Raw genomic sequence first — 18,333 nt, 5'->3', positions numbered from 1 at the left:
GAGGACAGTCTACAGCCCTGAAACTCTGCACCACACAGGAGAGCCTGAAGAGGCTCTTGGCTCCTGGCTTCAGATTGGTTCAGCTCCTGCCACTGTGGACATTTGGAAAGTGAACCAGTGGATGAAGATTCATATTCTCTCTCTCTCTCTCTCTCTCTCTCTCTCTCTCTCTCCCAATCAACCCTTTCAACAAAAAATAAATCTGTTTTACAAAAAACCTAACTTTTAGTCATGTGAGCAAGTAACTCTCCAATGCATGGACATTCCCCACAGTTCACATTTTCTCTGTAAAGAGACAGAAAAGACCACCAGGCCCCGCAAACCAACCTTCCATTCAGCATTTATATTTTTTAATTTTCAAAAATCACACGTCATTTTCCAGTAGAAAAGTACTATTGTGAATACAAGTAAGCGTAAAAGAAGGCATTTAGGATCTCAAAAATCTCACAGCAAAAATACATGGAAATCATTTGCCTTGTGTTTACTGTCTTAAGAAACAAACAATGAGATTCCACATATAAACAGTCTGAATGGCAGCTACGCAGAGCTCACTGAGTAACAGATTCCTTCGTATTCATGCCTCATGTCTTTAAATATTGAATAATATTTGGTCATAAATATACTTCATATTGTATATTTCAATTTTATTCGCAGCAAACAAAATACAGTTAGAATGAATGTTTCTAAATATAAAAAATTCATAAACTGCTCTGAATTCAAGTACTGGAAAAACCAAAAAAAAAATAACTCAAATGCCGACTGAATCAAAGATTACAGAAAACACACATAATAAAGGAAAAATAAGCACATAAAATATGATATACACACACACACACATATATATATATATGCAATATAAAAATAAAACATAAAAATACCCCCAATCTTTTCTTCAGGATATTTGAAAGATAATTTTGTCTTTAGACAATTCAGTTATCATGATATAAGTGAACTCTAAAAAGGCTGGAGCCAAGATAAAAACACCTTAAGGTTTTTATAATAAAGAATTCAATGGGGCTGGTGCTGGGGCATAGTAAGTTAAGCTTCTACCTGCAGTGCCAGCATCCCACATGGGCACATTCTTGAGTCCCAACTGCTTCAGCTCCTTGCTAATGTGCCTGGGAAAGCAGAAGAGGATGGCCCAAAAGCTTGGCCCCTGCACCCACGTGGGAGACCTGGATGGGGTTCCAAGGCTCCTGCCTTTGGCCTGGCCCAGCTCCACCCTCTTGTGGCCATTTGGGGAGTGAATCAGTGAATGGAAGATCTCTCTGACTCTTCTATTTGTGTAAATCTTCATTTCAAATATAAATAAATAAATAAATAAATAAATAAATCTTTTAAAAAGTTATTTAATCAAGTCAACCCAAAGCACTCGATTGCATAATTCAATCAACCGCTACAGTAAAGACTTCAGAAAATGTATTTCAGAGTAGAATGAAGAAAAACACAAATGTTACCCATTTTGGCAAAATCTTACGCATTTCTGAGAAAATGGTGATTATACACCATCTGGATTCTTAAAATCAGCACTTTTGGGACAGGTATTTGGCACAGCACACTCCATGTCAGTGTCTGGGTGTGAGCCCCACCTATCTGATTCCAGCTTCCTGACAACACGCACCTTGAGAAGCAGCAGGGCCCAGCCACCCACGGAGGAGAATTAGACTGAACCCCTGGCTTCGGGCTTCAACCCAATCCAGTCTTTGAGAGAAGTTCTCTGCTTTCCAAAGAACTTAATTATTTAAATAAACATTTAAAATTAAAAAACATATGCACCACCCTGTCATAAAAGAATCTATCAATTTAATACCTATACATTCAGTTCACAACTTAATATTGTGTTACCTGAGATCACAGTTTTTAGAGATTAAATTTATTTTTAGATGATTCATGTCTTTATTTGAAAAAGTTACACAGAAAAAGGAAGAGGCAGCAAGGAAGAGCTCTTCCATGTGCTGATTCACTTTCCAGGCCACAGCAAGGAACCTCTTGGTCTCCCATTTAGAGGGCAGGGTTCCAGGGCCTTGGGCCGTCCTCTGCTGCTTTCCCGGACTCGGCACACCAGGAGGGAGCTGAATCAGAAGTGGAGCAACTGCATCCTTTGCTGGCACCCATGTGCGATGCAGGTGCCACAGCTAGACCAGGCTCTAACCAAAAGCTCCACCTGGGCCTCACATGGGTGGTAAGGGATCCAACACTTGCTGAATCTTGTAGTTCTTTCTTGGGTGCATTAGCAGAAGCCGGATCACCACAGTAGTAGCTGGAAGCTAAACAGGCATTCCTATGCGATGCCAGTGTCACAGGCAACAGCTTAACCAATGGTTCCACATGCATACCTGAGAGCATGTATTTTAAAAAAAGATTTATTTTTTAATTGGAAAAATCAGATATACAGAGAGGAGGAGAGACAGAGAGGAAACTCTTCCATCTGCTGATTCACTCCCCAGGCGGCCACAACAGCCAAAGCCGAGCCAATCCGAAGCCCGGAGCTAGGAGCTCCTCAGGGTCTCCCATGTGGTGCAGGGTCCCACAGCTTTGGGGGCTCTGGGCCGTCCTTGGCTGCTGTCCCAGGCCACAAGCAGGGAGCTAGAGGGGAAGCGGGGCTGCCAGGATACGGATTGGCGCCCATATGGGATCCCAGTGTGTGCAATGTGAGTACTTCAGCTGCTAGCCTACTGCACCAGGCCTGAGATCACGTACTTTTAATGTACGTTATAGTCACCAGCTTCATGGGTGCACTAAGTAAGATTTCAACAAATAAAAATAAAACAGCAGGAAAATATCAATGGTTATAAACAATGAATGATTGTAAGACTGTACATTCACTTGATTTTTCTTAAAAGTTTTGTTTCGTTTTGTTTATTAGAAAGACAGATTTACAGAGAGAAGGAGAAACAGGGAGAAAGATTTTGTGTCCACTGGTTCACTCCCCAAGCGGCTGCAACAGCTGGAGCCGAGCCGATCTGAAGCCAAGAACCCAGAGCTTCTTCTGGCTCTCCCACACAGATGCAGGGCCCCAAGGCTTTGAACCATCATCTATTGTTTTCCCAGGAGCTGAATGGGAAGAGGAGCAGCCAGGACACAAATCAGCACCCAGATGGCATCCTGGTGACTGCAAATCGAGGCGGTATTAGTCACTAGGCTACCATGCCTGGCCCCACACTTAATTTAAAATTTTTTTATTAGAACGAGGGAGCAAGAAGTAGACAAAAGGCCTCCTTTGTGCTGGTTTCCTCCATGAATGTCCAGGTGACAGAAATTCAAACGCAGGTCTCCCACAGAGGACGAGGCCCAACCACCTGAGCCACCTCCTGCTACCTCCCAGGATGTGCCGGAGCACTAAGCCGGATCTGAAAGTGGAAGCCCAGATCTGGGCTTCCAAATGGTGCCTTAATCTGTACCAAATGCCCACCCCACACAGGCAAACACCCTGCATGCCAAAATTCAGAAACAGTCTCTATTTTATGTCATCCATTTTCTCAGTGTTTTTAAATGATTTGTTATTGATTTTAAAGGCAGAACAACAGAGAAGTGTCTCTCTGTGTGTGTAGAGGCCTTCCAACCACTGGTTCACTCTCCAGTGCTCACGGCAGCCAGGGTTAGGCCAAAAACCAAGAACCAGAAATTTCATTCAGGTCTTGCATGAAGGAGGGAGGGTCCGAAGCCCTTGGGTCTTCCTCTGCTGGTCTGAGGAGGCAACAGAGGGAGCTAACTGGAAGCCTGGGTGGCCAGGAGGAAGCCACCAGTAGGCAGGGCTCAGACTGGCACCCTGACAGAGCGTGCAAGCATTCCAGGTGGTGACTGAGCCCACCGCATCACAACGTCAGTCTCCCTTTTCTCGGTCTTTAGTCAACACTTCATTAGCTTCCATCTTACTATTATTTCAAAATTTCCACTTCTTCAACAGAAAGCATGACTTGAAATTTGGAAACGTTTTTTTGAACCAGGCTATTTGTATGTTTTATTAACTTTACTATGACTAAACTTGGGTAGTACTCAGCCAAATGGAATATGTGAACAGAAGGCTCACAGCAGTCCAAAATAAAAGCGGACTCAATGTTTCCCACTCCCTAGTGCCGCCACCTCCCCCAGAGCTCCCAGGTGGCTTCCGCTGACACCGACACACTGCTGCCCTCCCTCTCAAAAAGCCCCTCCAAGGGTGGCTATCGCCCTCATTTTTATTCAAATAAAGTTATAACTTAAAGATGATATCATTTAATTGGGAAGTGGCTGAGATCTGAACTATTTTACGTAGGTTAGATATCCTTTTTTATTAGACATGGGAATGGGAAACAGAAAGCTTATTTCTCAGTAATTTTGCATTTCAATAATTTTAGTTACTAATATTTCTTAAAGAAAATGAGCTAATAATTAAATTTAAGTTACCCATGGGTTGTTCAATCAAAAGTTCTCACATCTTTCACTCTTACTATATGGAAGTGCTAATGCCTAAGTTTAACCACTGTTTTTAAAAGTAAAATAGGTACTTTTCACTAAGAGTCGCAAAACCAGTGAACATGGAATTCAATGCTCGATTCTTGTTGCTTCGGCCAGGTAATGACTGTATCACCTGCTCTTTCCTGGTCTGCTGGTCTCAGAGAGAGTATGAGGCTGGGGATCAGTGGTCTGGGGACTTCTGAGTCCGTAACCTGTGGCTTTACACATGCTTTTCTCAGTCCACACACCTGTAGCTGACGCACGCTTTTCCTGCCAGCACTGCCTCCTTGTTAGACCCAAGGTACTGAGGAATACGACATTTGACTTTGTCTGAATTACAGACCTAGACATTCTGGTAGTCCAATGTTCAATGACCTCAGGATGGAAAAGTCAAAACTCCATACTAAATGGAAAATAAATTTACACTTTTGACCTATCCTCAATAGGTAAGGATGAATACTTTGAGTTTGGCAAGCCATCTAAAAAGTCTGAGTGAGCATGTGGGATGCTGCAGACATGGGTTAAGTTGCCCACCTCTAGAGCTGGCACTGTGGCTCAGTGGGTAAAGACATCGCCTACAGCAGTTTGGCTGATTGGTTAGCTGTTCCACTTTTGATCTGGTTCCATACTAATGCACATGAGGAGGGCAACAGAGAATGGCCCAAATTCTTGCGCCCCTGCCACCCTTTATCCTGTGTGGGAGAGCAGGATGGAGTTCTGGGGTCTGACCTGGCCCAGCCCCGGCTACTGCAGCCATTTCAAAGGTGGCAAAGCAGATGGGCAGGCTCTCTCTCTCACATCTCCTGCTGAAGTGCCCAGGGCTGACCCTTGGCTCTGGCTCCTGACAGCAGTGATGACTCGGCTGGTTGAGTTTCTGCCAGTCCCCTAGGTGCCAGACTGAGTTCACAGCCCTTGGCTTCATCCACACGGGCCATGGGAGGCACTTAGGGAATGAGCTACTTGATGGGAAACTTGTCTCCCAAATACGTACATAAAATCGTCTTTCAAAAGCTTATATAAAATGAATATGCTATGGTGAAAATTTGGAGAAATAATCGACTCATTTAAAATATACTTTACTGGGCCCAGTGCGATGGCTCAGTGGCTAAATCCTCGCCTTATATGCACTGCAATCCCATATGATCACCAGTTCATGTCCCAGCTGCTCCACTTCCCATCCAGCTGGCTGCTTGCGGCCTGGGAAAACAGTCAAGGACGGCTGAAGCCTTGGGACCCTGTCCCATATGGGAAACCTGGAGAAAGATCTTGGTTCCTGACTTTGGACTGGCTCCCCTCTGGCCATTGTGACCACTTAGGGCATGAACCAGTGGACAGAACATTTTTCTATCTACATCTCCTTCTCTCTGTAGTCCTGCATTTTCAATAAAAATAAATTTTTAGAAATTTTTAAAGGTATTTTATTAATGTCTACAAGGGGGGGAACTGAGTGTTACACAAAATATCAGTTTTAAATGCCAGAGTGCAGTTTTTAAAAATTACTTTAAAGACACTTTAGGGCCTGACACGATAGCATAGTGGTTAAAGTACTCGCCTTGAACATGCAGGGGTCCCATATGGGCACTGGTTCTAATCCTGGCAGTTCCACTTCCCATCCAGCTCCCTGCTTGTGGCCTGGGAAAGCAGTTGAGGACAGCCCAAAGCTTTGGGACCCTGCATCCACGTGGGAGACCCGGAAGAAGTTCCTGGCTCCTGGCTCCGTATTGGCACAGCTCCAGCCGTTGCGGCCACTTGGGGAGTGAACCACCAGATGGAAGATCTTCCTCTCTATATGTCTGACTTTGTAATAAAAATAAATCTTTTTTTTTAAAAGACACTTAAATATATAGAGGGATTTATTTTATTTGAAAGGAAGATTTTACAGAAAGAGAAGGAGACCTTAAAGATATAGACAGGGGTCTTCCATCCACTGCTTCACTCCCCAAAAAGCTGTAACAGCCAGAGCTGAATTGAGCTGAACTGAAGCTGGGGAGCCAAGACCTTCTTCTGGGTCTTCCATGTGGGTACAGCAGCCCAAAGCTTTGGGCCATCCTCTGCTGCCTTACTAGGCCATAAGCGAAGAGCTGGAGCTGAAGTGGGCAGCCGCACACCAGCACCCATAAGGGATGCTGGCGCTAAAACAGAGGATTAGCTGCAAAACCACCATACATGCTCCATTCTAAATAACTTTTTGAGACTGCCATGCTACCTACTGCATTAACAAGCACCTTTACATAACTTCAATGAGAAAAAATTATGCTACATACAATTAATATTCTAGTGATATGTTAATTACTGATGCAAAACAAAAACATCTAAGACTTCTTACTTAAGACCCAATTCATTAACATTTGTACAACAAAGACTCAAAAACACAAACTGGGATTTGAAAACACTGTTAAATAAACCATAAGTATTTATACTACCTTGTTCTAAAAAAAATAAGAATGTAAGAAATCTAATCAAAGGAATACTGTGTAAACATCAGTAATCGATAGAGCACTAAACTAGAACTTGCTCATACACTTTTACAACCTCTTAATTTGGTCAAATGGATATTTAAGAACAAATAAATCGGGCCCGGCATGGGAGCCTAGTGGCTAAAGTACTCACCTTGCATGCGCTGGGATCCCAAATGGGCACTGGTTCTAATATTGGCAGCAACATTCCCCTTCCAGCTCCCTGCTTGTGGCCAGGGAGAGCAGTTGAGTATGGCCGAAAGCCTTGGCTCCTGTGTGGGAGACCTAGAAGAGGCTTCAGGCTCCTGGCTTCGGATCAGCGCAGCTCTGGCCGTGGTGGCCACTTGGGGAATGAATCATCGGACTAAAGAGCCTCTTCTCTGTCTCTCCTCCTCTCTGTATATCTGACTTTCCAATAAAAATATTTTTTAAAAAACCACACTAACTATGATAGTTTATTCTTTTGAATTGGAAAAAATTGTTTGAGGATATTTTATTTTACTTATTGTGCTTTTTTTTTTTCTTTAAATTGCTGCAACAGCCAGAGCTGTGCTGATCTGAAACCAGGAGCCCAAAGCCTCTTCCGGGTCTCCCACATGGGTACAGGGTCCCAAGACTTTGGGCTGTCCTCCACTGCTTCCCAGGCTAAAAGCAGGGAGCTGGATGGGAAGCGGGGCTGCTGGGATTAGAACCGGTGCCCATATGGAATCCCAGAATGTGCAAGGCGAGGACCACACTGGGCCCAATTAGATAGTGTTGTAACGAACCTGTTTTGACCTGGTGATATTTAAGATCTCCAAACTCTAAACCAAAATATCAAGCAGAATTCATTGTCATGCTATTCTTTATCAATTCTAATAGGTTAGTCAACCTTGTCCCTGAAATAAAAGAAATAAAAGTAAATCAATACTGGAAACAAAAATTCTCTCAGCCAAATACATAAGCATATAAATCCACACATATACTCATGAACTACCAATATGTATCAAAGGCATCATGTCTTTTTTTTCTTTGGAAGGCTGAGTTAGTGGAGAAAGAGGAACTGGTCCTCACCCCCGGTTCCACTCTTCACAGAGCTACAGCTGTCAGACTGGGCTGGGACAGTCAGGAACCAGCAGCTTTACCCAAGTCTTCCCACGGGCAGGGGCCATCCTCCACTGCTTCCCAGTGCAGTGACTGGGGTAGATATACATCACCACTGTGGGGGTGAAGTGATGGATAAATGAGTGTTATTTTACTGCTTTCCTGAGTTTATGCAGTCTGAAAATTGGCACATGTCCAAGTGAAATCTTCATTTTTGTTTTACTACAGTGATTCAACGGGTGCAGTGATCCATGAAAATAAATTCTAATTTTCACTTAGACGTTTTGACAGCTACTATATTTGCACTAATCACTCAGACGGGATTGATTCATTTTTCCTTTAAATTATCTCAAGCCTAACTTACTACCCTTGGATATTAACTTCAAAGAATCTCAACAGTTTTTAAAGAAATCTGGACAAAACAGGTTAGGGTTTTTTTTTTTTTTTTTTTAAGTGAGGAAGTAGCCCGAAAAAGAAAAAAAAAAAAAAATACAAGAAAATAATGTTCACAAAATAAAACCACACTGTAATCCATCTTCTGTCCATTGGTTTACTCCCCAAGTGGCCACAATGGCCGGAGCTGAGCTGGTACAAAGTCAGCAGCCAGGAGCTTCTTTCAGGTCTCCCACATGGTCCAGGGTCCCATAGCTTTGGGCCATCCTTAGCTGCATTCCCAGGCCACAGGCAAGGAGCTGGGTGGGAGCGGAGCAGCTGGGACACAAACCGGTGCCCATATGGCATCCCGGGAGATGCAAGGTGAGGAATTAACCAACTGAGCCTTTACACCAGGCCTGATGATTAAATTCTAAAGAAGACCCTGAAGATGACGAGAGTTAAGCATAAATATTTAGCAATTCTTTTTACAAAAACGAAAGAAAGTGGTAAAGACCTTTTTAAAAGCAAAATGCTGTATCATCAATATTTCCCCCTGAAATAGGATAGAGAAAACACTCATAATATGAGGAAGAAGTACACCAAAATGATGATTTTACTTTCTTGATGTTTAAAGTTAGACTTATTTCCTGTCAGAAGCACAAAATAAATATTTATATAGGGACTACCCATGCATAGCAAATTATAGGAGTGGCAGGAATGACTGCACTGCCTTGAAACCACACTAGGAAAAAATATTTACATAACTATGAGCTTCCAGGGAAAATCTGTTATATTTAGTGATTTCATGAGTGCAGAGGGCTCAGTATAAACAAATGTTCTAATTTATCCTCATAGTACACCATTTCAACACTACAAGATGTTCAGATTAAACCAAGCCAATATAAGGGACTTCTACGTTCCCTGTAGGAGGGAAGTAATATCTGCCTTAAGCTTCTATAGCATGGCAGCTTTGTCTTTTGCCTACTTTCACCTCCCTCCATACACAGTCATATCTGTACACGCTCTGCAAGTTTAAGCAGAAAAGCTGTTACTGTCATCTAAAGTCAATGTGCCCTGTACTCTGTTGAATATCAAAGTGGGTAACTCAGTATGCTGCAACGTAAACAAGCCTGGGCAGTGTCTAATCTTCTCAGAACCATCAACCACTCAGCCTCTTCAAAGCTATGAACCTTCCCCTAGGAAATTGTATATTCACAATTTTCCACTTAACCCTGAGCATCTCCTGAAGTCCTTGAGAGGAGCCTGGTTAATGATTATTCATATGTAAAATACCAACAGCTAGCCTGTCCTTCAGCTGAAGAGAAAGAGGACTGAAGCGGGCACAGACAGTTTGTATCACATGCCAGGGCCACCCCCACACGAATCCCGCATCTGCTGACAGACTCTAATCACAAGAAAGCCAACAACTCAAAACAAACGAGATGTTCTCTTTAATAAAATGATCAGCCTCACAGCAGAGAATAGAGCAGGACCAACAGCTTCAAGTGGAGCCCTCCAGTCTGAGAACTCCATCCCAACACACAACTCCAAAGCAAGTTTTCAATCACTTCATTCTCAACCACAGATGGACAGCTAAGGAATGTTACACATTACGGGTCCCGGCACCATGGCCTAGCGACTAAAGTCCCCGCCTTGAACGCCCCAGGATCCCATATGGGTGCCGGTTCTAATCCCGGCAGCTCCACTTCCCATCCAGCTCCTTGACTGTGGCCTGGGAAAGCAGTTGAGGACGGCCCAAGGATTTGGGACCCTGCACCCGCGTGGGAGACCCGGAAGAGGTTCCAGGTTCCCGGCTTCGGATGGCACACTGGCTGTTGCGGCTCACTTGGGAGTGAATCATTGGCGGAAGATCTCCTCTCTGTCTCTCCTCCTCTCTGTATATCTGACTTTGTAATAAAAATAAATAAATCTTAAAAAAAAAGGAATGTTACACATTTGAGGCAAATCTGTCATACAAAACAGAAGAAAATTAAACGGAAAAAAGGGGGAGGGCTAATCCAGGTAACAGAGTGGGGGGGTCACCCACCTCCACTAGTAAGTATCCTCAGAGATAGCTAACAAAGTGACGCCGCTGAAAACAGGTGAGCAGGGCTACCTCGGAAATCTAACAAGCACTGCCATTGTAAAGTTACATCTAAAACTGAAAATCTCACTAGAAATAAAAGGAAAACAAATTACATTTCCCAAGGTATAAATAAGAAGTTATGACAGGATAGAAAAGATCTAATACATTCTATACAGTCAGTAGCGGAGTGATAACACCAAACGCTGCTGAGGATGCTGGGCCACAAGGCAATTGCGTGCTGCTGGCAGGGATGGGCAGTACACACACCGCCAAAAACAGATGCAGCCACTTTGGAAAATAGCTTGGCAATTTCCTTCAAAGCTAATCATACTTTTACCATACAATCCAACACCTGCATTTCTTGGTATTCACCCTAATGAAGTGAAAATGTACATCCACAAAAAAGGATACTTACAGCAGATTTACTCAGAACTAACCAATTTTCGAAACAACCAAGATTTTCTTCAACATGCAATGGATAAGCAAATATGCAACAGTTTTACAACAGAACCTAGTGCATGCATGCACACAATGGGAAGTCAGAGATACAAAGAGAGGAGCTATAAAGCCAGGACGAAAGGCATAAAGGAAACAACTGCATATTGTCAAGCGACAGAAGCCAATCTGAAAAGAACACCTGCTTTGCGATTCCAACTCCATAATACCTTGGAAACGGCAAAACCAGAGACAACAAAAAAGACCCATGACTACTAGGGACTTTGTGGGAGGGAGAGATAAACAGATTGGAGCACAGAGTATTTTTAGGGAGTGAAAACTATTCTGAATTGTGTAATGGCAGATACATTACATCAGGCAATTCTCAAAACCCTCAGAAAGGTACAACACAACACAGAGCATGAACCTCATATGAACTGTGGATTCCAGCTGATAACCGTGTATCAGCACTGGCCCATCCGCAGGAGCAAGTACACCACACTAACTCAAGATGTTGACAATGGGGAGCCAGCAGAAGTGCATGGCAAAGGAACACGTGAAGACTCCTCAGCTCGACTCTCCCGGAAACCGGAAGCTTTTCTAAAAAGCAAAGTTCATTGTATTTTTTAAAATCTTAACTACCTTGAATATAGTATTAATATGCTAATGCTACAATTCACACAGAAATACAAGGTTCTAGTACAGCCTAAACAATCTTGAAAAGAACAAAATTGACAATTTATACTTCCTATTTTCAAAACACATTACAAAGCTACAGAAATCAAGATAATGTGGTTCTGTCAGACAGACAGACCTACAGACTAATGGAACAGAAATGAGAATTTATAAGCAAGTCTTACATTCATGGTCAAGTGATTTTTGAACAAGAACTGCACTGTTGTTTAGTGGGGGGAGAGAGTGCTGGTACTGGGACAAAATAATGAAATTAGACCTCTCTGTATCTCATAGCATATACAAAAACCAACTCTAATTGCAATCTAGATCTAAATGTAATACCTAAAACTAAAACACTCTTCAAAAACTGCATGACAAATCTGTAAGACTTTAACTAACAGTTTCTTAAATACAACACCAAAATAGAAGCAACCAAAGGACAAACGGGTTAGATTTCATTTTGTAATAAAGAAGGTAAAAAACAAACTATGAAAATATTTACAAATCATATATCTGATAAGAGGCTTACAGAAAACATATAAAGAAAATAGGAAAGAAGTCAGACATAGAATACATTGTACAAGTCCATTTAAGTTAAAAGTTCCTAACAGGCATATAGACAGAGAGTAAATGAATGGTTACCTACACACAGGAGGGAGGGAAGGGGGAATGAGCACTAAAGAAAGTGGGTTTCTTTCAAAGGCAAACAATGTTCTAAAGTTAGATTGTGGTGATGGATGCACAACTCTGTGGACATGTGAGGAGGCAGAAAGAGAACAGGCAGAGAGGGACAAGTGGGTCCTGAGACAGGAGCGGTCCTGCGCCACAAAGAACACAGAGAAACCAGGCCTGTGCGCCCGACGTGCCATCTGGGATCATGTCCCGGCTGCTCCACTTCCAGGCCAGCTCTCTGATGATGCCAGTGGAGGATGGCCCAAATGCTTGAGCCTCTGCACCCTGTGGGAAACCTGGAAGCTACTGGATCCTGCCTTCAGACTGGCCCAGCTCAGGCCATTGTAGCTATTTCCGGAGTAAATCACTGCGTGGAATCTCTCTCTCTCTCTCTCTCACTCTTTCTCACTCTCTGACACTGACTTTGAAATAAAGAAATAAAACCTTATTGAAAAAGAAAGGAAAAGAAAAAACACATCAGGTTCTGCCCTCACACCAGACCACATACATCTCAGCTGGCCAACATTTTTCAACTGTGACTTCTCTGAAGTGGTCATCAACTTCTTTCATCTTATTTCTGGTTAGCAAGATAACATTTCTCAGCTGATCAGAGACCATTACCACTTCCTGATAGGTATGTAAGATAAATCCTTCTCAACTGAGACCAGACCCCTAATGAACATGCTGAGGAAAAATCAGACCCCCAATATAGAAACTACGTGGAGAACTGCTCAATTGACAGGAAATCCCTATAGTTCTGTCCAAAATCTTACTGGAACATTCCTTGGGGTCCCTCCTGGTCAACAGGAGTCTGTTCCTCAATTAAACTTTCATTTCTACCCCACCACCACTCTCATTGTCCAAACTGTAAATTTTCCTCTGTGAGACACCTATTCCAACTCATGCAACAAAAAATCAAAACCACCTAATTGGACCCAGCATGGTAGCCTAGTGGATAATTCCTCACCTTGCAATCACTGGTCTCCCATATGCGCGCCGGTTACTGTCCCAGCTGCCCACTTCCTTTCCAGCTCCCTGTCTGGGGCCTGGGAAAGCAATCAAGGACGGCCCAAAGCCTTGGGACCCTGCACCCACGTAGAGACTCGGAAGAGGCTCCGGGCTCAGGGCTCCGGATCAGCTCAGCCCCGGCCATTGCAGCCTCTTAAGGAATGAACCAGCCGACTGGAAAGCTTTCTGTCTCTCATTCTCCCTGTAAATTTTACTTTCAAATAAATAAATCTTTTTTAAAAAAACTTAATTATACACTTTGAAAGGTTGAATCAGAATCTTTTTTTTTTTTTTGAAGTTACAAACACACAAAACAATCTTAACTGTTAACTAATAACAGAAGGGGAATATGTAGATACAAGAGCAAGAATTTTGTCTTTGGCTCGAAACTGACATTTTCCCCAAAAATTCACAGGGTGCTCCAAATGGATGAAAGTGCCATACCAGGACCTCTGGTTTATACTTCACAAGGAAAGGGAGATAACAGCAGAAGTTTCCAGGGAGAAGAAACAGCTAGCAAGGTCTACTGTAGAAACAAGACCCAGGCAGGCAGGAGATCTCTTATCAGCAACATGGAACACCGCGGTCACAGACACACGTCTTCAAAGTTATGAGAGAAAAGAATTTAACAGAATTCTAGATGCAGCCAAACCATCGATTATGTACACACTTTCTATTTTTTTTTTTAAAGATTTATTTATTTTGACTGGCAAGGCAGATACACAGCGGAGGAGAGACAGAGAGGAAGATCTTCCGTCCCGAGTTTCACTCCCCAAGTGAGCACGACGGCTGGAGCTGAGCCAATCTGAAGCCAGGATCCTCTTCCGGGTCTCTCACACGGGTGCAGGGTCCCAAGACTTTGGGCTGTCCTCCACTGCTTTCGCAGGCCACAAGCAGGGAGCTGGATGGGAAGCAGGGCTGCCGGGATTAGAACCGGTGCCCACATGGAATCCCAGCATGTTCAAGGCGAGAACTTCAGCTGCTACGCTATCACGCAGGGCCCTATGTACCCATTTTCAAGATATGCAGGACTAGAAAGTTTATTTCCCACACTTTCTTAGGAAGTTACATGAACTCAAGTCACAACAAAAGGAGAGAGTAAATCTTCTTTAAATGTAACAGAAGGGCAGATTTGAGGGGAGAACAGACAGGAATCTTCCCACTAATGAACCCAACAGCAGGGGCTGGGCCAGGCCTTGTCCAGGACGCGGACGCCATCTGGGTCTCTCTGTGGGATGCAGGGGCCTAAGCACTTGCCATCCCCTACTGCCTTTCTGGGTACATTAGCACATTAGCAGGGAGACCAAGGGGAAGTGGAGCAGCAAGGCCTGGAACCAGCACTCATAATGCAAGAAACAATGGAACAAACTCAGAAATGCAAGCAGGAAAAGCTACTCCCTTATAGCCTGCTGCAGTTCTAGGACAGCCATCAGGTCTGCAAACACCAAGACTGGGAACTCTGTTCAGCAGGAAAACAGTGATGATGCAAGAAAGAGGATCAGAAACTCAAGAAAAACAGTCATTCCAGAAAGGAAATGTTGTCACTGATCATACAACGCCAGACAGAGGTGGGGAACATTTTCTCTGCCATTTGGATACTCATACCATTACTCACCAGCCATATAAAGGCAGCAATCTAAAAATGAGCCCACTCTAGATTTATTCAAGTTCAGGTCTTGGTCACAGTTGCCTTAGCAGAGAAATCCCAAAGGATTTCTCAGGACTTCTATGACCTGTGGGCTAGATGTCCTTACCCCCATTGGTCGACAATGCTTACTTAATTGTTTAAGATTTATTTACTTTTATTGGAAAGTCAGATATACACAGAGGAGCAGAGACAGAGAAAGATCTTCCATCTGATGATTCACTCTCCAAGTAGCCACAACGGCCGGAGCTGAGCCGTTCCAAAGCCAGAGCTTCTTCCTGGTCTTCCACAAGGGTGCAGGGGCACAGAGGCTCGGGCTGTCCTCAATTGCTTTCCCAGGCCACAAGTAGGGAGTCAGATGAGAAGCAGGGAGGCCAGGATTAGATGCAGCACCCATAAGGGATCCAGGTGTACTGTGGGAGAGGACTTTAGCCACTAGGCTACTGCGCCAGGCACATTTGTTTTTAATTTATGTATTTTTATTGGAAAGATGGATTTACAGAAAGAAGGGGAGACAGAGAGATTTCCCATCTGCTGGCTCACTCCCCAGAAGACTGCAATGGCCAGACCTGAGCTAATCCTAAACCAGGAGCCAGGAGCTTCTTCCAGGTCACCCACATAGGTGCAGGGTCGCAAAGCTTTGGGCCATCTTCTACTGCTTTCCCAGGCCATAAGTAGGCAGCTTGATTAGGAATGGAGCAGCTGGGACACGCACTGGTGCCCATATGGGCTGTTAGCACACGCAGGTGAAGATTAGCCAACTGAGCCATCGTGCTTATCCCACAAAATATTTACTTGAAGTAGACAATCCACACAGGTTTCTGGCTGAGCTCGTTACAGACAGCTGTGGCCTGTGAGTCACTTCTCCAGGGTGAAGGACTTTCCTGTCCTGGAGACTCTGGACACTCTGAGGCCCACAGTGCCCTTCCCCTCAACCCTGTGGTCATCAGTGCTCCCCTAGGTGTGTGTAACCCCAGGAGAAGTCCCAGCCGGGCACTGCTGACCTCCTATTATGCTGGGACTGAAGGGGTGGGGGCCGCAGTGATCAGGCCAGGGGCAGAGCGGTAAGGATTTGCTGTCACAGACAGGTGCAGAGTCAGCCAATGCAGCCCGTTCCTCAAAAGTGAATCTGGCCTGGTGGGTCACGGGTTGCACTTTCAGTAGTGGCACACATCAGAGGCTGGGCAGGAGGCAGCTGGACAGCCAGCAGGCATCAAGTGGGCAGGAAATGAAGGCTACTCCTCCGAACAGCAGCCATCGCAATCACATGGGCAGGAAGCACGTGCTTTTTTTCAAGGCTTATTTTTACATGAATGGCAGAAATACTTCTATAATTATTATAATCTAAACATGAGGTACTGATTGCCACTTTTAGAAATCACCTGTAGATAAAGCACAGAAGACTCAAATAGAGCTACAGAACAGAAATTAAGGTTGTAATTGACTGCTAGAGCATGTAGGCTGCATGTAAGTGCTTGCAGAACTTTTCCCTAGTGCTTATAACTCACAAGGCAGGTATCTATTTTACAGATACAGAAACTGAGGCGTTGAGAGCTGAGCTGACTTGCCCAAGGTCATGTGGCCAGTAAGTGGCAAAACTGGATTCAAATGCAGCCAGTGCAGCTCTTCTTGACCATCACCTGGCAGAGATGCTATCAACCCTGACATGTAGAAGCAGAGGTGGCAGCTCCTTCCCCAGTGCATCAATGCAGCCTGTCACAAGTCAAGTCACGAGTCGATCCTGGGGGGGCTTGCATTTGTGCACACGTAAGTGACTGCCCTGCTTTCCCTCACTTTTGTGACCAGTGAAACAATCTGAGACCAAGCACGGTAGCGCAGTGTGCTAAACTGCCACCGACGATGCCACATCCCACATCAGAGCCCAGGTTCTGGCCACTCCTGCTTCGCTTCTGATCCAGCTCCCCGCCTGTGAACCTTAGCAAGCACAGAAGATGGCCCAGGACCTGCAGTCCTGCACACACACAGGGAAACCTGGACGGAGCGCCAGGCTCCTAGGTCTGGCCTGAGAACCAGCAGTTGGAAGATGTCTAGCACTCTGCCCTCCAAATACACATCAATCCTCAAACAAAACCAAACCCAGGCAAAATATCACACCCACCAGCACCTGTGGAGCGGCCCGGATTCCCCATCCGGCCACAGCACTGAGCTGACATCTGTGCCAGCAGAAGTGCCCGCAGACACGCCAGATCAAACTTCCCACATCCAGACTAGATGACTGGAGAAGTATTATCTCTAAAAATAACTACTGTTAACTTCTTCTGAAAAAAAAAAAAACTATTAGCTTTTATTCCAAAGAGTTCTGAATTTTCTGGAAATTAAACCGCAGCTGGGGGGACTGGCACAGGAGTGTATAGATGAAGGAGGGCAGCCATAAGGCTGCGCCTGTTTTAACTGCTGCTGCTGATCCAAGACACTCATCTCTGTTTATACTTGCCAACATCCACAGTAACAAGGTTAAAAGCACCCAAGACACTTCCCCAGTTACATGTCTTGTTTTAAAATGCAAAGGACATGTGATCAGAATATGGGCAGTTACAGTTTCAACTCATAAAGAGCACTAAAATGTCAGAAACAAGAACAGAATCATGAGTGGAAATCATCGCCACACTAGCACATACCTGTGTATACAATTAGTCTCACAGAGGGGATTACAAGAAAGTCTGGCTGCCTCAGCCGAGCACAGAATGCTCACATGTGTGCCTGCTGAATTCATTAGCCCACAGCCAAAGACCAGAGGGGCCAATAAAGACAGACACTCAATAGGCAAAAGACGACTGCTCGTTTAACAGGGTGGGAAAAGGGAACAGCTACGTAAGACATGAGGTTTATCATTAATTATCACAATTTTATGGGGAATTGTAACTAGTATATTCAGTCAAAAGGCCCATGAGCCTTGGAGTCAAACACAGACCAAGTTCCACAGGCACCTACCTGCTCACCCCAGGGACCTTGCCCAATCCCTTGAACTTACTTTGCCCTGGGAGCTTTGTGCCGGGCTTGCTGTAAGGACCAGAAGGGAGACTTTTCTAGTTTCTGGGAGGCACATTCTCCACTGCTAGCCAGCAATGTGTCTGCAGTCCTGTGACATTGAGGCAGAGCTACCCAGCTACATGGCTCCCAAATTCTGAACCCTCACACACTGTGTGAAATTATAAATACTAACCGCATAAAAGTGCAGTGTTTTTGGATAATTGTTACACAGAAATAGATAACATGTTGAATGCAGGGTACAATCTGTCTATTACTGCATCACCTTGAGCCTCATTGCTACATAAACTAGATTGATTACACAAGGAAACCACTGAATTCAACTGAATAGTGTGGCCATCACCTTGTAACAGCAAGGATATTAAATGGAATATGACACTAACCGAACTTCTTGAAACTCACCCTACTTACATGCAAGAGAACTGTGGGTGTCAAAACCCACCAGTGTGCCA

General features: G+C 44.3%; 1 protein-coding gene across 2 annotated transcripts in view; it reads right to left on the bottom strand.

Moving 5' to 3' along the window:
- TWSG1 (twisted gastrulation BMP signaling modulator 1) overlaps positions 1–18,333 on the bottom strand; it is a 37,731-nt gene that overhangs the window by 17,486 nt on the left and 1,912 nt on the right. The window lies entirely within an intron of this gene.

This window comes from Ochotona princeps, chromosome 18, assembly GCF_030435755.1.
Source record: "Ochotona princeps isolate mOchPri1 chromosome 18, mOchPri1.hap1, whole genome shotgun sequence".
In the NCBI taxonomy this organism is placed as follows: Eukaryota; Metazoa; Chordata; class Mammalia; order Lagomorpha; family Ochotonidae; genus Ochotona; species Ochotona princeps.
This window is presented reverse-complemented; position numbering and strand designations above follow the sequence as displayed.